Genomic DNA, 25,427 nt, shown 5'->3' on the forward strand with positions numbered 1-25,427 from the left:
AGCCTGGGCTGTTCTCTGGGATATAGAACTGGATCCTTTCTTCTAGGTCATGCTCAGAGAAATGCCATGGTGCCTCTAGGTGAGGCTCAACCTTCTCTGTGCCTGCTATGACATGATCCACTATGTGGGTGATGCAGGTGGAGAATTTCTCCATTGGGTCTGTTCAATACCTTCTGTGGAGGTTGTATGTTGGGTGAAGAGGGGGGGTGGTCAGTGGTGTTCCTTGTCTTTGCCAGGAGTATAGGCAGTTGGCAATGGGGTGGTTGGTGGGGATGTTAGAACTGGGCGAGGGTGGACGATTCTGGAGGGGAACTGGAGACTTAGCAAGGAGGGACCTTGCCCTCAGCGACTTGTGCAGAGCGCTGTGCCATTGCTGTTTGTCCATTTGGTCCTTAATTTCATAGGCAGTGAGCAGGAAGTCTCTAAGGGGCATTTCAGGTCGATTTTAGACTGAAGGTCTAAATGAGTATGTACAAGTGCCTGTATATAATAGGGAGATGATAGCACAAGGAAATCAAAGGGGGTCCGAAATGGAACAAAGGCATCCGAACGGGAACAAAGGGATGACAAGCGGAGCAGCACCGAAGGTCATAGGTCAGAACCTGTGGTACATCCGAAAGGAGATAGGGAGGGCGAAGCCCAGAGGGGCAGGAGGATGAGGTGAAGTGGGGATGATGACTAACTGGCTAGAATGGAGAGAAGCAACAGTCCAAATAAGGATGAGGGGAAAGCGTGAAAGATACATTACAAGCGGCAAAAGTGCCAAGTATGATCCATGGAGCTCGGAGGTTGCAGAGCTTACAGAGGTTACAGAGGCAGGGTTGAAAGTCTGAGGAATGTTGGCAACGGTGTTTACGTAGTATGAGGTCACCAATGCAACGGACTTAAGCCGAGGTGGAGTCAAAGTCCGAGGGCAGAGCTATGATGGGGTCTCGGAGTGAAGGTACGAGCAGTGCCTGAGTACAGGGTACGGGACAGTGGTGGAAGGTCGTAACTTGGCAGAGGTTTGGCGGAAGAGGGTCGGAGGGAGGAGAGTGTCATATCCCAGAATCCCGACCCCGCACACTCCCACCACACCACACCTTCCTAACAACTTCACCATCCCCTACACCATGCCTCCCCACTCCCCAAGTCACCTTCCCTCCTGACTGTCTCAGCTCCAGTCTGGTTGCGGCACACCAACCTTGGCCACTCCCATCCCGGAAGCTCGGTCCCAAGTTGGAACATTCGGAGACTCCGGATTTGCTCCGATATCCCAATGGACCTCTGACATCCCATGACATACCCTTAAACCATTTCTCCACCCATTTCATTTATTTGAGTCACCCAACATTCTTCAGATACGCAACTCCGCTTTCGGAGTTACCTGCATCCTTTGGTGACCTCACTCACGTCATCACTTATTAGTCACCTTCCATTCTTAGCATGACTATCTTCTTCTTACCATTCAGTCGGCTAACCCCCCTTACCCATTTCTCGTTCCCATTCATTTTCCGGCCTCTTACTCCGCCCTCCTTGATCCGACACCTCGGTTCCCCGTTAAAGATATCATTCGGGACCTTTTGGTACCTCTCAGTATCATTCAGCACCTTTCGGTGTTTCCCTATTGTCATTCGGACTTTGACTACGTCCTTTCCATTCCCCCTTATAAATACCCGTAGATTAGAACCTGTAGTTCCTCAGTTCTAATCTCAACTAAAATGCTACCCAAAGTCCCTCTGAGTGAATCCCATTCCCTCTCTACAAGACACCTCAGACATAAGAAATACAAGGACTAACTGAGATGTAACAGAGGCAAAGCGCTCCCTCCAAGTCGCTGAGGCTGCATCCTTCTTAGAGCCTCTTGTACCATCCAGCAGAACCGGGCTTCCTGGAGAAGCTTTGGTCCACTACTGGAGCTCTTGGGTCCCCCTCTAGTTGAGCCCCGCCTGCATTCAGACTCGTGCGTTTACCCCACACGATCCGGGTTTTTGACAGAGAGAGAAGAGAGGAGTGGGGAAGAGGAAAGGTGTCAGGTCCGAAGGTGAGTATTGGAGCGGATGGAAGTAGGGTAGGAGAGTGACAGAAGGGTGGAGGTGTCGTGAGGAGTAAGAGGAGGAGTAAGAGGAGGAGGGTGGCAAGAGGAGTGATGTTTGATCTGAGGTGAGTATCGGAGTGGACAGAGATAGGGTAGGACTCCAGAGGTGGCGAGGATGAGGGTCCGGGAGTCGGTTCAGGATCAGGTATGTACGGATATGACAGAGGAGGTGGGATGAAAGGAGGGATTGGTCCAAAGGTGGACTTGCAGGGTAGGCAACTAAATTGCCCAGCAGAGGTGGGGGTGCACTTGTGGATGTTGGAGCTGTCCAGAGACCTTTGGGGTTCCATACTTAGGTAATATATTGAAATGGGAGGGTGGTGACTGTTGGGGGGTCTGTCAGGGCATGCTGCACCGCTGAAAGAGGGCTTGCAGCTCTCAATGCTGACTAAGCTTGTGGGGCCAAACTCTCCTAAAACTCTACTTTCTCCCTTGACTTCTCTTGACTTGATCCTGGACTCCATGGTGGGTTCTCCAGGATTCCGCAAGGTCCAGGCTCAACTAATCCACTACCCACTCACTGTGGGCTAGACAGTTGCCCTTATTCCTTCTTTTCAAAATCTGGTATGTACAGGATTATAAGAAATAATTATTTTTGGGAAGAATAGATGGTGAATATTGGTACCATATGGCACCTGCATACCTTATTAGGCAAAATAATAAAAAGAGTAACAAAAGAATATTGGTCAATAACTGAAATGATGGCAAAATATGAAAATATATGAAAATAAGCGATTTCTCAACGGATTCATGGAACTAAGAGCCGAAATTGGAAATGTGGCTATTATGCAGCCAATGGGCATTTTTACCAATTTATTAGACACTTGAGGAACAGGAATTCTGGGTTGCCGCTTGAGATTCCCACACATGCACATACTCATGACCTGCTGTGCCTAACCTGTCCAATGCAGAACTCCATCAATTCTCCACTGTTTGGGACATTCTTGATATCGTCGGAATCGTAAGAATTAGGACTATTTTTAGATGTCAAATTTGTATTGGGTTGTAGCATGAATGGAAGGGGTTTTCTGAATGGTGGAAGCAGGTATCCAAGCCGAGTCTGTGCATGGGCAATTATCCCACCTACACCACTCCCCTCCCTTTCCCCTTTCTTTCCCTTTTCCTTTCCTTTATTTCTCTCTTTCATTCTTTCCCTCTATCTTTATATGGACAACCCCCCTTCTTCCTCACACCTGTAGTGCAACATGTCCGATGCCAGGCACCCCACATAGGTGCCACACCACCAGATGTGCCATGCACTCCTACTTGTATCTCTCCTTTCTAATACTCAGGATCGCCCACAGAACTGGCTGCAATAGCCCAGCTCCACCCAAGGCTGACATGGCACTCCCCATGTGACTGACCTGTTTTCACCTGTATATAAACTGAGCCAAAGCAGAACTGAAGAAGCAACCTTCTTCTCATTTCTGCTTCAGCCCAAGAAGCTTGCAGGGACATCTGCCCAAGTGAGGGCTGCCCAATATACACTCCCATGACTTACTCCTCCTCACTCCTCATGTTACCTCCACCCTCACGTCCCTCTCCTACCTATCTCCATTTGCTCCAACATCCACCTTCAGACCAAACATCGCTCCTCTCTCCACCCTCCTCACTCCTCATGTCACCTGCACCCTCACGTCCTTCTCTTACCCTATCTCTGTCCGCTCCAATGATCACCATCAGACCTGACATCATTCCTCCTCTTATCCCTCCTTCTCGTTCCTCTCCTCACTCCTCTCTTTCTGTCTCTCTTCTGCCAAACCTCTGGCAAGTTATGACCTTCCACCACTGCCCCATACCTTGTACTCGGACACTGCTTGTACCTTCGCTCTGAGATTCTGTCATAGTTCCAACCTCGGACTTTGACTCCACCTCAGCTTAAGTCCATTGCATTGGTGACCTCATTCTACATAAACACCATTGCCAACATTCCTCAGACTTTCAATCCCACCTCCGCAACCTCCAAGCTCCACGGATCATACCTGGCACTTTCGCCGCTTGTAATGTATCTTTCATGCTTTTCCCTCATCCTTATTTGGACTGCTTCTCCCCATTTTAGCCAGTTAGTCATTGTCCCCACTTCACCTCATCCTCCTGCCCCTCTGGGCTTTGCCCTCCCTATCTCCTTTTGGATGTACCACAGGTTCTGACCTATGACCTTCGGTGCCACTCTGCTTCCATCATCCCTTTGTCCCCGTTTGGATGCCTTTGTTCTGATTCAGACCCCCTTTATTTCCTGGTGCTTTCACCTCTCTCCATTATATACAGGCACTTGTACATACATGTTTTAGGCCCTTAGTCTAAAATCGACCTGAAATGCCCCCTAGAGACTTCCTGCTCACTGCCTCTGAAATTAAGGACCAAATGGACAAACAGCAATGGCACAGTGCTCCACATGAGTCGCTGAGGCCAAGGTCCCTCCTTGCTAAGTCTCCGGTTCCCCTCCGAAATCATCCACCCTCGCCCAGTTCTAACACTGGGATGCTGAGCAAAGGGAAGTCAAGGTGACAAACACAGTGGAAAGATCTCTCACACCCTGGCACAGCAGTGTGTAAAAACCTGAGTGATTAGAGTGGGCAGGGGCATCTGATATCTCTGTAATAGCAGCAAGTCACTAGAACACTCTGCTTTCCAGAAACACCAAATGCCACTAAGCTGCAGCTTCTCTGTTTCGAATGGGAACTGTAGAATATATTAAGTGAGGTTGTTACTTACTTGATGATGCAGCTATACATCTGGGACCTGAGATCCCCTGACTGAGAGAAAAGATGTGACACTGGACATGGTGGCAGAGCCACAAGGTGAGGAAGCAAGATGGGGAGAGGTGGAGCAGGCGAATGAAACCACTGGCTCATGACCTCTATTGAGTTAATCATGACAATATTGTCATGGAGAATCCAGGGGGATGCCACCCACCTCTTCTGATGGTTCTTTAATAGTGTATTATAGAACAGATGTGCACTAATATTTAACTGCAGGGCTCAGAGGTGATATGCATATTCAAAAAGATAAACAGTGTTGAAAACCGTGTTTGATCTTGCAGGCTCATGACTTCAATTGGCATGTGAAGTTGTCATAATAATTCTGAAGCTGTCATGAATACTCATGAGGTGCTACCTGCCTCTTCTGATGACTCTTTAACCACTGATATAATGTATTATAGGATGGAAGCACTGTATCAGCTGGTGTTGTGGAGAAATGGGGTCGTGGATGCCCCCAATTGTCACAACAGCTGATGAGCACTGGGCAGCTAATACACTGAAACAATGCAATCGTTGTGGAAGACTCAAAGTGTAGGAGACAATCATGAAGGTCAGAAATAGATTGTAGGCTAACATGATGTTGAATAAGAGAGATCAGCCTTGTATTGGAACCCCTGAATGCCACAACCAAGGTATCCACTACTCATTCAATGGGAACTCACAAACCTGAGCAGTAAGATGCCTCACTAACAGGCAAGGCTGAATACTAAGGAATACTAAGGCAGCCAAACCAGCACCACATCTGGTACCGCAAATGGCACATTCAGGTGTGCTAGAAATGGATGACGAATTCTCAGCTATGGAATGTTGGCCTGCCATCAGAGAAAACCTGAAGTGCCCCCACTGCAGCATCAATCTTGATGAGTATGCATGGCTTGCATCGAGATGCATGCAGCTGGAGAACAATGTTCAGAGACTTTGAACAGAGATCTCCCATGTGGAGTCCACAGGGGTGCGGACTAATTTTTTGCTTCTGCAGAAGCGGACCCTTGCTCAGCAGTCTTGGCCATACAGGCCTTAGATGTGCGAGAAGAAGACTTAGGGCAGTCCTTGACCATGTGGCCAGACTGTCTGCAGAACATACAAAGTTTCTCATTGTCAGGGCACACCCACCAAACCCGGCTCCACCTGCCCTCACCTGGTATCCCGCTCACCTCTATTCCTCACCCTTCATCATGGTTCCTCATTTCTTGTTCTTCCTTTTGTCCTTTTGTTCTTTTGTTCTTTTGTTCTTTCTTCTATCTTTATCTACATGGACAACCTTTCCCCATATCCATGTATTATTGACCCACCCGCAACGCACGCATAACACACCCAGCCCCAGACAACCCAGATGGCCTCACAGTGCAACCCAGCACACGTGCGTGCAGCACACACCCTTGGGATCCCCCATGGGGACACCCGGATGACTGCAGCTGTATGTGGGGTGATGTGGCAAACCTCATGTGACCCAAGCCGCATGTACATAATGGTACCTGGGGTGGGAACCGAAGAAGTAACCTTCTTCTCACGATTCCCACTTCAGGTAAGTAGCATAGCTTCCCTTTTTAATAACAACTCACAATTCCCACTTCAGTCTGAGTGGCCAGGGACCATCGTCCTGCATCGGGCCCGTCAGTACACATGCCTGCTCTACACCCCGCGACAGCCTCAGTCCCAGGCATTACACCTGAGCCCCTTCGACCCAGGACGCATCCCTGACACTCATTGAGACAACACTTATGCTCTTGTGGCATGAGCTTGCCGTTGTCTCCAAGTTTTGATGAGAGGTCAGGTTTGGTGGGGCTAGCCTCGGACTTCTTGTTTTTCTTCAGAGGCTTGCTACTGGAAGTGGAATTGAAAGAGGAAGAAGGAATGGTGTCAGAGTGGGAAGCAGTAGTGGTCTTGTCGAAGACATTGGAGGTGGAAGGTTTTGCATGATGAGTCACTTTGGATTTATGCTCCCAATAGCATGCATCAAAGGTCTGTGATAAAGTGCGAAGTTCCGAAAGGGTGGATGGTTTCCCTACCCTAGCAATGTCATCTTTGATGTGTTCCAGCAATCCATTGTAAAAGAAACAGTGGAGCATGGCTTCTCTGTAACCATGAAGCTGTGATGTGTGTCAATTGAACTTGACAACATACTTGTTAATGTGATGACCGTCCTTCATGTCTAATGTCATAAGTTGGACTTTGGCATTGCCCACTGGATCATGGGGACCGAAATTGGTCTGGAGTTCATTCACGAACTCCTGGTAATCATTCATCCAATGTGGACAAAGTAAAGAATTTTGGTCGAACAGTAGGTCCGGCTCAAACCAATCAAGAGCCATCCCCTGACTGTGCGAAGATAACCTTGGCATGGTCACTAGCAAAGGCAAGGGGGCAGTCCTGGAAGTTTAGTTTGCACTGGACCAGGAATACTCAAAGTTTGCAGGGATCTTTACCATTGAACTGTTCGGGCTTGTGGACCTTGGTCCAGAGAGCAGAGGGTGGTGGATGAGGTGGATGACTGGCATGATGAGCCAAGCTGGCGATGGCCTGGGCTAGCTGTGTGATGGCTATGTTGGGAATAGGCTCAGCGTTGTCAGTGTCTGGGACAGACAATAGGAATAGGAGGATCATCTGGAGGAGGGTCAACAAAGTTGGGGACCTCAGAGCTGAGTCCAAAGAAGTGGACTGGATCTATGGGTTGTTCAGTGGTGTCTCCAAAGTCAGAATCTACAACAGGTGATCGGTTCCTAGCAGGGTGCATGATTGGAGTTGACAGGGGAGGGTTTTCTAAGTTAGAGAAGCTACAAAACTCAACTGGGTTTCTGGCCAGATGACTAGGACCAGGCTGCGAGGGTTCAGGGGATGGGGAGGCTGAGTTAGGGACTAATGTGAACGAGTGTGAACGAGTGTGGGGAACTTTGGGTGCCATACAAGATGTGTACTGTCAGGGAGTGATAAAATACTGTCAGAGACCAGATCCAGGACGAAAGGGGGCAAGGGATCTACCACCCTAACGAGAAAGAGAGGGGGCCACAAAGTTGGGAATGCTCAGGGGAGGTTCAGATGATGAGGAGGGGGGGGAGAAATGGTCCGGGTGCGATGTGATAAAAATGATAAACTCATAAATCTCACTAGAAATCAATCTAAAGGGAACTCTGTCCCTGCACTATATCTTGAGCCTCTTTGGCTTCGTATTCGCCACTCTGGGCGCTGGTAACGTCTGCTAAAACTTCATGTCTGTTGGGGAGCACCTCTCTCTGTTGGGGGAGTCCTTTTTTTTTTTGTAAAATACAGGAAAGAGGCAGTTATAAATATGAAAAAAGTATGTGTGGAAATCCGAAAGATCCGACGGGTTTAGGACGGCAACAGATCCATAAGGAACAAATAAGAAAAAAGTAATATCAAAGAAATATTGATGTTGTTAAGGAAATAAAGAACCATGGCGATCGGAACAGCCGCTAAACCAAATGCGTTACTAGTAACATCGTTCGACTCGTGTTGACAAGGGCTTTCCAACGATACCAAATTCGTCTGGATCGGTGGAGAATTGATGGAGATATGGAGGAAGCGGCAGAATATGTGGGTGACAGTTGCCCAATTTGGAAACTGATGGTTGTCCGTGGTCCGGAATGGCTTGGAAAAATCGGAAAAAATATGGGAAACGTGGAAGGGGTATCTGAAACAGTGGTAGATATGTTTTGGAAGTGGGGTGCTTGACATGGGTGGTAGAATTGCGATAATTGGCTTGTTTGCATGGTACTGGCTGTGCCTGCCTACAACGATGTCCCATAGCAGAGGGCTGTGGCCTCAGCGACTTATGCCAGGAGTGCTGTGCCTAGTAACACATCCATGCCCTAATTTACTGACTGAGAGGAAGCTCTAGAGGAGGGGGGAAACTCTAGTTGATTTTATCACTGAGTGTCATATCCATCCCCGGCCATCGACTTCCACTCCCTCCGATCCCTCCGGACTACCTCCGCTCCTTCTTCACTAACCTTGGAGCTCCCGTATTCCGCAATCACCTCGGTATCCCTTGATGGTCACCACCCCCTCTTTTCAATTTATTACCTACGCCTCCCTAAGTATGGAGCCCCAAAGGCTTCCGGACAGCTCCAACGTCCGCTAGCACACTCCCACCTCCGCTGGGCAATACACTCGCTTGCCCTGCAAGCCCACCTTTGGGCCTATCCCACCTTTCCGTTTCTGGGTTATTGCCTACCATTCTGTTAACCCCGTAACCCGACTTGTCAGTAATATTCAATCAGCTAATGTTTAACCCCATTAGCTCTGCTCTGCTCCGCTCCGCCATTTGCAGGCCTGCCCTCGTTGTAACTATATATACTCAACTTGTACATAGGTTACACCTCAGTAATAAAATCGACTAGAGTTTACCCCCTTTTAGTTCTGGTTGCCAGTTAGTAAGTTAGGGCACAGCCATGTTACATACTTGGCACAGCGCTCCTGGCATAAGTCGCTGAGGCCGAAGCCCCCTGCCACGGAGACATTCCTTCGTCTCGACCTGGTCTCTGACACTGAGTTGTAACATATCTACAGGTTAGTTACAGCAGGAGTCTAGAAGTTGGGCCCGTAAATGGCAGGGGCTGGATGGAGTGGAGCTAATGGGGTTACAGGTTAGCTGACTGAATATTACCAATGAGTTGGGTAACAAGGTTTAGCAGGGTGACAGGCTATAACCCAGAAGCGGAAAGGAGGGATCAGCCCAAAGGTAGTCTTTGCAGGGAAGGCAACTAAGTTGCCTGGTGGAAGTGGGGTTGTGCTTGCAGATGTCAGAGCTGTCTGGAGACCTTTGGGGTTCCATACTTAGGGAGGCATAGGTAATATATTGAAATGGAGGGTGGTGACCATCAGGGGAGTCGGAGGGGATTGCAGGAACCGGAGGCTCCGAGGTTAGTGACAAAGGAGTGGAGGAAATCCAGAAGGACCAGAGGTGGTGGAGGGTGATGGCTGTGGATGGATATGACACATCCAGAGGCTATTCGATCTTGAATACATTGTTCAAGACAGGAATCACTTCAGTACTTTGGGTTGGTCCTTTGTAACTCTTCATCAATTTTGTTTTTCAGTGCTGTACCCCATTTGTCCCAGTTTTGGGCCTGCTTCTTTTCTCTTTGCCCCAGTCCTGAGGACTTTTGATGGCGCTTGGCACCATGTGTCTGGTGTGGGGCTTTGTTATTAGAAACTGAGCATTTGGACTGGTGCTGTCATGGAGGGACAAAGCATCTTGCTCCTCTTCCCCCATTCCCACCAGCATTAGCCTCTTTCATTTCCACAGCCCCTACTAATGCTGGAAATGCTTCTCATGCTCTTAATTATTTGTTCAACCTGAGTGCACAAGGTGTATCTGGGGAGTTTCATACTTTTCAAGGTTTGGCACTTTTCCACCTTGCCATCACCCACCAATCATCTTTCAATAGGACTGTATTCACTCTGTATCACCAGTCAGACGTACCACCACATTTTTCCCACCCAACGGTCCAGTCACCCAATCAATTGGTTTTTGTATGACACTTTGGGAGCAGGTCACACTATTTTACATTCCAATGTCCCACCTGATGTGGTACAAGCCATTTGGCAAGAACTTGACATTATCAATCCTTTATTCTGAACTTTTCAAAGTTTTGTGCACTTTCAACCACATCTCTCTCATGTGTCATATCCGTGCATACCCAATCCCGATCCGACTCCCGGACCCCCACCTTCATCACCTCCAGAGTCCTACCTTATCTCTGTCTGCTCCGATACTCACCTCGGACCGAACATCACTCCTCTCGCCACCCTCCTCTTACTCCTCTTACTCCTCATGACACCTCCACCCTTCCATCACTCTCCTACCCAACTTCCATCCGCTCTGATACTCACCTTCGGACCTGACACCTTTCCTCTCCCTGCTCCTCTCTTCTCTCTCCTCAGACCCTCTTCTGCCAAACCTCTGGCAAGTTACGACCTTCCGCTGCTGTCCTGTACCCTGTACTCAGACACCGCTTGTACCTTCGCTCCAAGATCCCATCATAGTTCTGACCTTGGACTTTGATTCCACCTCAGCTTAAGTCCATTGCATTGGTGACCTCATGCTACGTAAACACCATTGCCAACATTCCTTGGACTTTCAACCCCACCTCCATAAGCTCCATAACCTCTGAGCTCCATGGATCATACCTGGCACTTTTGCCATTTGTAATGTATCTTTCGTGCTTTCCCCTCACCCTTATTTGGACTGCTGCTTCTTCCCATTCTAGCCAGTTAGTCATCATCCCCACTTCACCTCATCTTCCTGCCCCTCTGGGCTTCACCCCCCTATCTCCTTTTGGATGTACCACAGGTTCTAAACCTATGACCTTCGGTGCCGCTCCGCTTTTGTCTTCCCTTTGTCCTGTTCAGACACCTTTGTTCCGATTCAGACCCTCTTCATTTCCTCATGCTTTCACCCTCTCCATTATATATCAGCACTTGTACATACTCGTTTTAGGCCCTTAGTCTAAAATTGACCTGAAATGCCCCCTAGAGACTTCCTGCTCAACGCCTCTGAAATTAAGGACCAAATGGACAAACAGCAATGGCACAGCACTCCACATGAGTCACTGAGGCCAAGGTCCCTCCTTGCTAAGTCTCCGGTTCCCCTCCGGAATCGTCCACCCTCACCCAGTTCTAACATCATGTATCAATGCAAATTCAGGATCCAGGTGTCTCCAATGAGATTGCTGCTATTTACCATGTCAGCACTGCAGCCACTCATGATCCTTGATCCCTTTATATTCATCAACAAGATGATACCACTCCCACTCCTGTTTCAATTCTCAGCACCCTTTATGAACCACTTCAGTATCCTATTCTTTTTTCTGCATGGGGTCAGAGGTTGGGGGGAAGTTTACTGCCACATTCAACTTGGTCATTGGACCCAAATAGCATGGTATAAATATTGACTTCTGACTGAAGTCTGATTTCAACAGTTGCAGACACTGGGATGTGAATGGCTGATTGATACTGTATGTTCTCTCGAGTGGAGGACCAATGTCTTTTTCTCATTAAGTGAGGCAAAAAGCATGAATTCAATCGTCTACTATTCACTGATCATGAAGGAATGGAGGAAGAAGAACATTTTTATCAGTTACCTTCAAGTTTCACTGGTTCCGCAAGATATTATGCCAAAAAGGTGGCTGATGCTCTTGCACTAGTGTGGCGATTTGGTCAACCACACCTCATGATTACCACGACATGCAACCCCAAATGGCCCGAAATCATAGCCCAACTTCTACCAGGCCAAAGTGCCACTACCACCCCCATCATTACTGCCTGCATATTCCGGGTATTGTCTTCCATTGTTTCATCTTACAGTACTCATTCTTTTTGAACAGGCATGTCTACAGCATTTATTGAAAAGGATGGAAACCATATTCAAGGGTTTTCAATACTTGGTGTATGCTGTAGAATTCCAAAAGCGCAGTTTACCTCATGCCCACATTGTGGTCAAAGTAAGGCTATTTCATTCAACAGCATGCTATTCCTGAATTACCTTTTTCCTCACAGTTGAAATGCAAACTCGATTTTGAACATGTTGATTGTATAGTGTGTGCTGAAATCTCTCCCAACCCTTCCCACCTTCGGACATTAGTCACTTCCCACATGGTTCATCAATCCGACCATCTTGACCCCCAACATGCATGTACCAGTTGATGCAACTGCAATGGTCAATGTGTTTATGGATATCCCCATCCCATTGTACCACATACCCAATGGAATGAAAAACAGCATGTCTCTTACTAACATCGATCTGTCAATGATGCTTGGGTTGTTCCCTATTCTCCACCCCTACTTCTCCTATGGGAAGGTCACATTAATGTCGATGTGGTCTTCATTGCCAATGTTTTCTTATATTTATTCAAGTATTGGTTCAAAGGAGTCAACTACACCAAATTCTGCATCGGTCTTGATGAAACTGTGGATGCTGTGGACGAATATATCTGAGGCTGATATCTCTCTGCTCCAGAAGCTGCTTGGAGAACTCTGGCATATGATATATGTTGCCAATGCCCTTCAGTTTCATGTCTGAAAATTCATGAACCCCATCAAAACCGCTTTCAGTACTCTTTTAATGGATGAGCACATGGACAATCTCCATCACAGGTGTCTGAACTGATATGGTACTTCAATTGTCCTCTGCAATCCATGTTCAATGACATCAAATTTGTTGATTGCGATCAGCAGTACACATTATGACCATACCCATCCACTCTCCCTCTCGAATATTGGACAGAAGCTAACATCTTGCCTGATGTGCCACCTTGAATAGTACTCCACCATAAGCATCCTTGCATTTATCGTTTGCAATCCATTTGGCCAGGGATGGGGGAAATGTTTTATATTCATGCTCTTCTCATGGCATTTTCCACTTGCTCTTTCAATGCTTTACGAACGATTGAAGGTGTGACTCATCCTTCATATCTTTCAAATCCCCAGCTCAACTACACTTTCTATTTGTCCTATTGATCTTGGAAGGCATGCCTGAAATCCCTATTTGGGATCGTTTCACTGATGACATGGCACAAGACCATGGTGGTAATGTGAATGGGCTTATGAGTATTGCAGTGAAATGCCAGGTGTTGCTTGACATTCAACATTTGCTTCAACAAAGGGGTAAGAGCACAGTGGATTTCAGACTGCCCAATATTGCCACTCATTCCCCTGAAATCACTGCTCAATTGGACTACTTCCTCCCCCTTCAAGCATCTCTCCAAGAATTGTATACATCTTTCCGAAGATCAATGCCAGGTGTTCAATGTGATGTTCAATGTTATTTATGGTACTAATTCTTATCACAACAATCGGGTTTTCCTCACTGGTAAAGCCAGTGTTGTGGGGACAACTCTGTGCACCACAAAAAGTCGGATTCTGCGGAATTTGGCCACCAACACCCACTACATACCCGCTGACACTTCCAATAATCATTGTTCCACTATCCAACACACCATACACCCATTCCTTATTTTTCCATATTTTCCCCATCATTCCTGACAGCCCCAAGCCAAATTCCCACACCCAACCATGCTGCCAATTTCACCCCCTCTCCAGACCTCCATAACCACACATACAACCCAGCCGTTTTTCTACCCGTTGGTGATGCTCTACCTTCCTTCTTCACCCATGGAGCATTTCCCAGAATGGAAACCCCATACTCGGATGGTTCAGCATGGTGTAGAGTCTCACATGGTCTTGACAGCACCTGTCAATGGCCACATCTCAAGAACTACTGCACCAATTGGGACGAATAAGGACTCGTTGGAAAGCTGGAGACGAGGAGGTTGCTGACGGGAGGATAGGCGGGCGCTGTGGCGAAGTGTTGCGGAGTTAATCTTTACAATTCCCATTTCGGATCCGTTGTCACATATTCCCCATTCATTCATATTTCTTTTATTGTTTCTTTGTTCCCAATTGGATATTCCTTATTTACGGTTGCCTAACGGCCCGTTTACATTCCCCATTCCATTCATTCCATTTCCAACTCATATAAAATAGTACATAACAAGTTAGTACTGAATAGACCTGTGAAGGAGTAAGAAGAGGTTACATCCAAGTGGCAAAGATGCCATCCACGACCCTAACGTCTCCCCTGAGCTAGTTACCAACGTCTAAGACCCCTCTCATGATAATCCTCAGCCTTGATGTCCAAGAGAGATGTGGGTGAGTGTTTGTTTGAGGTTTTTGCAGACTCAGTAGCACCCACGGACCAAAACCTGGCCCCACAAACCACACCTGTGCACACTACAACCCTCCCCCTCTTCTCTGTCTCGAGTCAAGGCGATTGACCCGGACAAGGTAAACTCATGTCAGCAAAGCATTGATTCATTATGCTCGTGCACAGGGTCAGCTTCCATTCATAGTTGCTGCCACAGCGTTGGCTGCATCCAACTATGATTGTGCATGGATGGCTCACTGTGGATTCCTCATCCTGGTTGTAAAAAACACTCAGATATGTCCAATCATCTCTCACTGTCATATCCATCCATGGCCATCACCCTCCACTACCTCCAGCCCTTCCAGATTACCTCTGCTCCTTTGTCACTGTCATATCCATGCAATCCCAACCTCCGCTCCAGGCTCCTGGAACTCCGAACCTGATTTCCAGAGTCCTACCCTACCGCTGTCTGTTCCGATATTCACCTTTGGACCTGACACCACACCTCCCCTCACCCCTCATGCCACCTCCACCCTCCCATCCTTCTCCTACCCTATCTCCATCCGCTCCGATACTCATCTCGGACCGAACATCACCCCTTCCGTCACCTCCTCCTTGCCGACTTCCAAGAGGTTATCCCACCTCCGGCTCCAACACCACCTTTGGTCCGACTCCGGAACATTCTGGGTCCGACCTCATCCTCGACACCTTCCAGATGAGCACGCAACACCTGTTAGAATGGGGCGGAAACGGACGACTCCGGAGTGGAATCGGAGACTTAGCGTGGAGGGACTTGGCCTCAGCGACTCAAGCGGAGCGCTGTGCCATTGCTGTTTGTCCATTTGGTCCTTAATTTCACAGTAGGTGAGCAGGAAGTCTCTAGGGGGCATTTCAGGTCGATTTCGGACTGAAACCAAGACGAGTATGTACAAGTGCCGATATATATATAATGGAAGGGGCAAAAGCACAAAGAGAACAAAGGGTGACCGAATCGGAACGAAGACGTCCGAACGGGAACAAAGGGTAGAGGGAGCGGAGCGGTACCGAAGGTCATAGGGCAAGACCTGTGATACGTCCGAAAGGAGGTAGGGAGGGCGAGGCCCAGAGGGGCAGGAGGATGAGGGGAAGTGGGGATGATGACCAACTGGCTAGAATAGAAAGAAGCAGTAGTCCAAATAGGGGTGAAGGGGAAACGCGAGGAATACATTACAGGTGGCGAGAGTGCCGAAGGCGGTCCGCGAAGCTCGGGGGTTGCAGAGCTTACGGAGGTTACGGAGGCGGGGTTGGAAGTCCGAGGAATATTGGCAATGGTGTTTACGTAGTATGAGGTCACCAATGCAATGGACTAAGGCCGAGGTGGAGTCAAAGTCCAAGGTAGGGACTATGACGGAGGCTTGGAGTAAGGTACGAGCGGTGTCCGAGTGCGAAGTACGGAACAGCGGTGGAAGGTCGTAACTTGGCGGAAGGGTGGCGGAGGAGTAACGGAGGGAGGAGAGAGGGGACAGGTAAGGGGAGAAGGAGTGGCGGAAAGGAGAGTAGTCAGGTCCGAAGGTGAGTATCGGAGCGGACGGGGGAAGCGTAGGGGGATAATGGGAGGGTGGAGGTGTTGTGAAGGGGGAGTGGAGTAGTAGGAGGGTGGCGAGTGGGGCGATGTTCGGTCCAGGATGAGTATCGGAGCGGACGGAGATAGGATCGGAGAGGTAAGGGGGAGGTGTGTTTGCCAGGGCCGAAGGTGAGTATCGGAACGGCAACGGTAGGTTATGACTCCGGAGGTGAAGAGGGTGGAGGTCCGGAAGTCGGGTCGGGGTCGGGTATGCACGGATATGACAACACCTATGCTCCCGACTCCAGACCTCCGCTCCAGAATCCTGTTTGCATCTCTGTCTCTGGAACCTCCGGTCTTAGCTCCGACCTCGGACTTTGACCCCACCTCCGCTTATACCCATTGTATTGGTTAGCTCATTCCATTTAATTATGTTTGCCAATATTCCGGAGTTTAACTTCCGAGTTCGGACTTTCCGGACTTACGTCGGACCTTGCAACTATTGCATTGCTCCATTCAATTCTGCTATTCTCCCTCATTCCTATTTGGGCTGCTGCTTCCTTTCTATTCAGTCAGCTGGCCATTCCCCACTCCCTTCCTCCTTCCTTCCTCCTTGGGCCTTGGCCCTTCATTCCTCCTTTGAGAAACACCATTGAGTCAAACCCTTGACCCTTGGTGTTGTTCCTCTTTCCATCTCCCTTTGTCTCCTTTCGTCCTACCCTTGTTCCTTTTGATTCCGGACCCCTCCTTATATACAATGTACCTAGTAACTTGTAACCTCAGTCCGAAATCGACTTGAATTCCCCCAAGAGACTTTCCCTCTGCTAGATCCGAAATTAGGGACCCCCAGGACAACCAGCAATGGCACAGCGCTCCACCTGAGTCGCTGAGGCCGAGGTCCTTCCATGCTAAGTCTCCGATTCCACTCCGGAGTCATCTGAATCTGCCCGTTCTAACAGTCACTAACCTCAGAGCCTCCATATTCCGCAACCACCTCCAACTCCCTCAATGGTCACCACCCCCTCAATTCAATGTATTACCTATGCCTCCCTAAGTACAGAGCCCCAAAGGCTTCCAGACAGCTCTGACATCCGCTAGTGCACCCCTGCCTCTGCTGGGCAATTCAGTTGCTTTCCCTGCAAGTCTACCTTTGGACCAATCCCTCCTTTCTGTTTCTGGGTTATAGCCCATCGCTCTGCTAAACCTGTAACCCAACTCGTGGGTAATATTCAGTCAGTGTCAGGGGACGACTCCCGGGTCCCCATGACCCTCCCCTATGGTCCACAGTCCTAGGTGTAACTAGCCCTGTCCAGGGCACAACCTACTGTGGGTCAGAGATGTTATATATAAGAGAGGCAAGTATATACAACTTGCCTACTGTGGGTCAGAGATGAGAAGGAAGTTAACTTCTCATCTTCCCACAGTGGCCACCATACATCGAAAACTTCCGGAGATATCCGGAAGTCACATGAGACCCGAGACCCGAGGTCTGGGCCATCTGGCCGCACTGAGCATCTGGCACAGGGCGTGCGTGGGGAGCGCAACAGCCGGGTGCAGTCACAGGTGCGGGTGCGAGTGCGGGTGTGGATGCAGGTATGGGCTAGGTCAGGGTGTATGCCCTGACAGTCAGCTAACATGTAACTCCATTAGCTCTGCTCCACTCGGTCCCACCATTCACAGGCCCACTGTCAGGGCACACACCCTGACTAGCCCAGACCCGGACCCACATCCAGACCCGCATCTGCCTGCTGCACTTCCCGCATCTGCACATGCTCCACATGCTGCATGTTCCAGGCCCAGTTCCCACCCCCTCATGTGACTTTTGGGTATCCCCGGAAGTTTGCCTGATATTGTGGCCACTGTGGGAAGATGAGAAGTTAGCTTCCTTCTCATCTTCTTACCCACAGTAGGTTGTGCCCTGGATAGGGCTGGTTACACCATAGGGCTGTGGACCATAGGGGAGGGTCATGGGGACCCGGGAGTCGTCCCCTGATACCCACCCCCTATGTAACTATATATACATAACTTGTAGATAGGTTACACCCTAGTGATAAAATCGACTAGAGTTTCTGTCATATCCTGGATCTTCCACCTCCCTCTGCCCTAGTCCTGTACAACTCCTATGACCTCCACCAGCCCTCCCAATCTCTCTCTGCTGCCTCCGGTCGATGCCAACGACCCTAGGACTACCTCCTCCTTTGACTCTCCCTGTCAGGGCAATAGCCCCGAACCCTGAGTCATATGTGAATTAGATACATATAGTCACGTGGGTAAGCAGGAACCTCCAGGTAACTGCTTACACACCACCGTAAAATACACATACTTGTATCACTTACGGCTTTGTGTGCTGAGCTACCCAAAGACCTCACACTCCCGCTCTGCCCCCCATCTATGTCTGCATCACCTCCGGACCTCCACTACCACACCTCCACCTCCTTGGACCTCTTGTTCAAAGGAGATAGACCTGCTCGTTGTTGGTAAACCTCAACTTGCCTATCCACCCTCCTTACTTCCAGTCTCCTTACCTCCAGGCTCTGGACCTTTCCGGACATCTTCCTTGTAGTCCCCTGCTCATTCATAGATGGGCCCAGGCCTTACCATTCAGTTGGCTTCTAATCCTCTCACTCCACAAACTTCAGACATAATTTGGGCTTTTCGCCTATTCCCTATTTGTCCTGTGGATTCCTTTCTATTTACTTTGCCTTCCCCTTGGTAACCTTTGTTTACCTTCAGATCCAATTGTTTCTGATATATGTACACGCATACCCCTCCAGTAAATAGTTCCCCCCAGTTATAATATAAGTCTTAAGCCCTTGAACCCAAACCCTCTCCAGGAGGTCTATCGCATTCTACTCGTCTGCTACTCCACCCTGAACCAAGAACTGAGTAACAGGCACATCTAAAGGCACCCTGGTATAAAACCCAAACGAATTGCACGACAAACGATTGACCCTCACTAACGCCTCCATCATTAAGTAGTGAGGGGGGGCTTCCAGCCCCCTTCTGCTGGCAGCCTCAGTTCCTCTGTCGCCAGCTCCCCTGACAAATTGGGGACCACGAGAATGTAATGGGTGCAGGGCTCCATTCCGAGTCACTGAAGCCAAGTCCCTTCAACACCCCATCACCCTCAGAGCTCCGCCCCACCTCCAGTCAGTCTCTGACCCACCATTGGATGACCTGGAACACCAAGCTCCACCAGACAGCACCCACCTGGGTAGCGATTGGACCTATCCCTGGGTGGGTTCATGACAGTTTCCCTCTTCTAGATCTCTTTGCCAGTGTCATATCCATCCCCAGCCATCGACTTCCGATCCCTCCGGTCTACTTCTGCTCCTTCTTCACTAACCTCGGAGCTCCCAGATTCTGCAATCCCCTCAGTACCCCTCGATGGTCACCACCCCCTCCTTTCAATTTATTACCTACACCTCCCTAAGTACGGAGCCCGAAGGCTTCCGGACAGCTCCGACGTCTGCTAGCGCACTCCCGCCTCCACTGGACAATCTTGCCCTGCAAAGCCCACCTTCGGGCCTATCCCTCCTTTCCATTTCTGGGTTATTGCCTGCCTTTCCGTTAACCCCGTAACTTGACTCGTCGGTAATATTCAATCGGCTAATGTCTAACCCCGTTAGCTCTGCTCCGCTCGGCTCCGCCATTTGCGGACCCACCCTCGCTGTAACTATATATACTTAACTTGTACATAGGTTACACTCCAGTAATAAAATCGACTAGAGTTTACCCCCTTCAGTTCTGGTTGCCAGTTTAGTAAGTTAGGGCACGGACGTGTTACTTGGCACAGCGCTCCTGGCACAAGTCACTGAGGCCAAAGCCCTCTGCCATGGAGACACTCCTTCGTCTCGACCAGGTCTCTGACAGCCAGTTAGTAAGCTAGGGCATGGATGTGTAACTAGGCACAGCGCTCCTGGTTTAGTTGCTGAGGCCAGAGCCCTCCACCATTGTCAGCATCTGTCCCTTGTCCAGAGGGGATGTAGTGATGAAGTCTGGGAGTGGCACTGGAGAGTCTTCTCCAGCCACTAATTCCTCAAAGTCGCTGAGGGGACTTGCCCTGGGCTTCACAGGGAATGAGTTGAGAAGAAGGGTAACCTTCTCAACCCCCTGTGAGGCCGCTACAAAAGGAGCCTGAGAACTGTGCAGTTGTCAGGTCTTTCCTGAGTTTCCATATTAGGTACCGTGGGAAGATTCTGGGCAAGCTGCTTGCCCAGAACGTTCCCACAGTTGTGGCTAATGTTCCCACGGGTCCATGTACCTGTACCATTGCGGAACAGTGGAGGAAAAATCGGGGAAAATGGGGGAAGGGTGGTTAGGAGGGGGGAAGGGGTGTCTGAGGGTGTGTGGGGTCGAGGGCTGTGCCCTGACAGTCATGCGGACATCTCCTTCATCCTGCATCCGGTCTCTGACACTCACTCAACATTCAAAACAAGCAGATCTCATCAATTATGCTCCTTTCATCATCATCAATGAAATTGCCTTGCTCAATGTGGCTGTTTTCGAAGCCATTGATGCTGCTTGCCAACTTATCAGCCATAATGATCAACCTTTTGGAGGGAAAATCATCATAACCATCAGTGACTTTCATTGAGTCGCTCCCATTGTCAAGCACAGCTTGGAATTGGATACATACTGGGCATCCGTTTTGTCAACACCACAATGGAACCGGTTCTGTACACTTGAATTGACAGAACCAATGCAAAATGCTCAAGACCCAGAACTATGTACTTTTGTGGACTCTGTGGGTGAAGATTGGATGCAATCATGCATCAATCTGGACAACTTCTTTCTTCACACAGAACACCTTGATGAGGTTCAGCAATTTCCGTTTCCAGATCAAATTTTGTGCCAACCATTGACTGTTGTTCAACGAGCTTTTCTTACTCCACCAAACATCTTAGTAGACAACTTCAATGAATCAATTTTGCATCGATTGCCAGGTCCACATGTTACTTCCTTCATGATCGCCAATGACTGGAACTGACTGTACCTTTAGCATGCATGATGATGGCACAGTCAACAACGCTCGTACTGTAGCTTCACCAGATTACTGTCAGAACATGGCAAGGAGGGAATGAGTGTGTCTGGACCTTTCCCCAGAAGGGAGGCCAGAGGTAGAGGATGAGCAGAGGGACCATGGCCTCAGCGACTCGGAGGGGAGCACTGTGCCAACTGTCATATCCATACAATCCTGACCTCCGCTCTGGGCTCCTGGAACTCCGAAACTGACTCTGGAGCCCCACTTCCCTTCTGTTACCTTCTCCTTGCCAACTTCCAAGAGGTTATCCCCCCTCTGGCTCTGACACCACCTTCGGTCTGACTCCGGAACATTCCGGGTCCGATCTCAACCTCGACACCTTCCAGATGAGCATGCAACACCTATGCTCCTGACTCCGGACCTCCGCTCCGGAATCCTGTTTGCATCTCCATCTCCGGAACCTCCGGTCTTAGCTCCGACCTCGGACTTTGACCCCACCTCTGCTTATACCCATTGTAATGGTTAGCTCATTCCATTTAATTACCTTTGCCAATATTCCGGAGTTTAACTTCTGAGTTCGGACTTTCCGGACTTACTTCGGACCTTGCAACTATTGCATTGCTCCATTCAATTCTGCTATTCTCCCTCGTTCCTATTTGGGCTGCTGCTTCCTTTCTATTCAGTCAGCTGGCCATTCCCCACTCCCATCCTCCCTTCCTCCTTGGGCCTTGGTGTCAGGGCACACCCCGCCTGACCCTGCGCCACCCTGCCCTACTCTGCTCCCCACTACCACTCCTCATTCCTCCTCTCCCTTTTTCTTCTTTGTCTCTATTTCTATTCCATGGTCAACCTACAGAGTGGCACACCTTTGGGATCTCCTGTGGAGACACCCAGAGAGGTCCGGCTGTGTGCAGAGATGACATGGCTCCCCCTGTTATGGAAATGGGAATTTCCCATTTCTAGCCTCTTATGGGCTCTGTACAGTACAAAGTCACGTGATATGTATATATATTAACAACTTAACCAACAATTATCACCCAAAACACCCGATGTCCATGTTATTGTAAACACCACTGTTACAACATCTGTTACATTAATTGTAACATCTTCTCAATGTCATGGCCCCCTCCTGCACCTGAACGCTATAGAAATGGGCCAATTAGGCCCCATTTTTATAACACCCCCCATGTGACCCTGACCGCATGTATATAATAGCACCTGGGGTGGGAACAGAAGAAGCAGCCTTCTTCTCAACTTCCCACTTCAGACTAAGTGGTCGGGGATGCTCCCCCATGATGGGATCGCTGCTACACACAGCTGACATCTGTCCCATCAGGTCCCTTGCACCGGGACTTCACCACTTTCGGAGCTGTCCCTGACAGCAGAAGAAGGCTTCAACCTCATTTCCCCTGCCTCCCCTACCTCCCGCTATGGTAACCAAAGAGCAGTATGATGAACTGCTGTCCCGATTCCATGAGCTCCAGGCCATTGTAGAGAGCCAAGCTCAAACCCAACCCCCACCCGCACTCGCACCTGTGCCGGTGCCTGCACCTGCCCCCCGCACCTGCCCCCAGTGTCATATCCCGGAATCCCGACCCCGCACACTCCCACCACATCACACCTTCCTAACAACTTCACCATCCCCTACACCTTGCCTCCCCACTCTCCAAGTCACCTTCCCTCCTGACTGTCTCAGCTCCGGTCTGGTTGCGGCACACCGAACCTTGGCCACTCCCATCCCGGAACCTCGGTCCCGAGTCGGAACATTCGGAGATCCCGGATTTGCTCCGATATCCCGGATTTGCCCCGATATCCCGACAGACCTCCGACATCCCTTGACATGCCCTTAAACCCTTCCTCCACCCATTTCATTTATTTGAGTCACCCAACATCCTTCGGATATGCAACTCGGTTTTCGGAGCTACCCGCATCCTTCGGTGATCTCCCTCACATAATCACTTATTAGTCATCTCCCATTCTTAGCACGACTACCTTCTTACTACCATTCAGTCGGCTAACCCCCTTTATCCATTTGTCTTCCCCATTCATTTTCCGGCCTCCAACTCCACCCTCCTTGGCCCGACACCTCGGTTCCCCATTTTAGATATCGTTCGGAACCTTTCGGTACCTCTCGGTATCATTCGGTACCTTTCGGTGTTTTCCCCATTTTGTCATTTCGGGCTTTGACTAAAGTCCTCCCCATCCTCCTTTAATAAATACACGTAGATTAGAACCTGTAGTTCCTCAGTTCTAATCTCGACTAAAATGCCACCCAAAGTCCCTCTGAGTGAATCCTGTCCCTGTTCTACAAGACACCTCAGACATAAGAAATACAAGGACTAACAGAGACGTAACGGAGGCACAGCGCTCCCTCCGAGTCGCTGAGGCCGCGTCCTTCTTAGAGCCTCTTGTACCATCCAGCAGAACCGGGCTCCCTGAGAAGCTTCGGTTCACTACCGGAGCCCTCGGACCCCCCTCTAGTTGAGCCCCGCCTGCATTCGGACTCACGCATTTACCCCCTCTTCCATAATCAAACGGGTTTTTGACACCCAGACCAAAACCGCCTAAAGGTGCCCCTGCACCCCCTTCTCAGGAGCAACCGAAGACCTTGACCACTTCAAGGCCGAATGTGGCATATACTTCCACATTTGGGCGGTGGAGTTCCCCCCTCTCTCAAATCCTCTTCGTCTTGTCTTACATGAAGGGAGGGACCGCAGGAGCGTGGGTGACTCAGCGCACCATCGTGTTGTTGACAACGGGCTCCCCTGGGCTCACCATGGACGAGTTCAACACGGAACTCGATGCCATGTTCCAAGACCCGAACTGCAAGGCCACAGCCAGGCAGAAGCTGGCCACCCTGCAACAAGGCACTGACTCTGTGGACAAGGTAATCCAAGAGTTCGAGATCCTCGGCCCCACCTCATGGCTAGGAGATGTAGGGCTGGTAGATCGCTTCGAACAGGCAATCAACTCCCGGCTCTGAGAGAGCATCTACTGCCTCTGCCCCATGCTGACAACCTGGGCCAAGTGGAAGCATGAGGCCACCCTCCTTGACAACCAGTGGCAGCGCTGTAGGAGAAATAACAGTCACACTATGGAAACCCATTATGAAAATATGCCAGATAAATCACAAAACCCCATACGACAAGTAGATATGAGAAAATAGAAGGACCTGAATTTTAATGAATTTTTACGAATTTTTACGAATTATTATGACTATACGCGATAAATTGAAAGAAAGAAAATTAGCAAAAATACTTCAAGCTTAGCATCAACAAGACGGAATTCTAGGGGGAATTTATACCAAATATTAAAGAAAGAATTAGGACAATCGACAAAGATTTGACTATAGAAACAATCAGAGAGCCTCCATGGAAACTACTTTCCCATGTCTGCACATGTAGCCAAGGATGGAAGTACCACGGAACAAGGATTCCTCAGGAACTAATGCAAAATTCAAAGTCGTGTTTATAATAGGAAATGTAGATGTCCCCCAAATGGACCCAATGAAAGTAATTACAGGGAAAACTATCCATAAACGATGGAGATATGACTAAAACTCCTGCAAAACGAGGACAACGCTTAAAAAGCAAGCACAAAGAATAACCAGTAACGACCGAGACGAGCTTGATAGCCCATTAGAAAGGAAGGGATCTAATCTTAATCCACCCAAACTTTCATAATAAAAGGATCACCCATTAACGAGATATCCAATAACAGGAATAGCGACATCAAAAGTCCGAGCTCAGGGAAAAAACGATGTTTATGAAGGATCCATAATTAAAACATACAACGAAATTTACACGGAAATTATGAAAAATAAGAAACTATCGTTATGCAAATTTTCAGCCCAAACGGTCCAGCCGTTGTAAAGTTGTACCAATGATGGGAATATAGAAATCCGCATCATGTTTAATGACATGTGAGGGTGGCAATGCAAAGGGAACCGGCCATCGGAACCGAGATCCACACTTCGGCAGATCGCGAAGACCAATTTCCATCCAAATAAGGAAGAGCCCGGTCAAAACAAAGCACGGAAAGTGCAAAACTACCTTAGATCATGAGGGAAAAATCTGAAATAAATCACAGAAGCCCATATGAAAGATATAAACACCCGTGCATATCATAAATCCTGAACAATTAAACAGAAACAGCGCCCGCATACGAACGACTATGGGAACGATGCACATGATTACCGAATGTGCATGCAAACTTTTGCTAACTCGACGAATACCAGGAAATAGAACACAACTTTAGTACCATTGGAAAGGTGGGAATAAATGAAAATTTATGATACCAAGAACGTGAGAAACCATCCAGAAATGAATGAGATACAAGGACATGAAGTTAGAAACCTGATAATGCGTGGGAAGACAGCTTCAAGAGGTCCAGAGCCC

Source organism: Cantharellus anzutake (assembly GCF_015039405.1).
Source record: "Cantharellus anzutake strain C23 chromosome Unknown EI90scaffold_3, whole genome shotgun sequence".
NCBI lineage: Eukaryota > Fungi > Basidiomycota > Agaricomycetes > Cantharellales > Hydnaceae > Cantharellus > Cantharellus anzutake.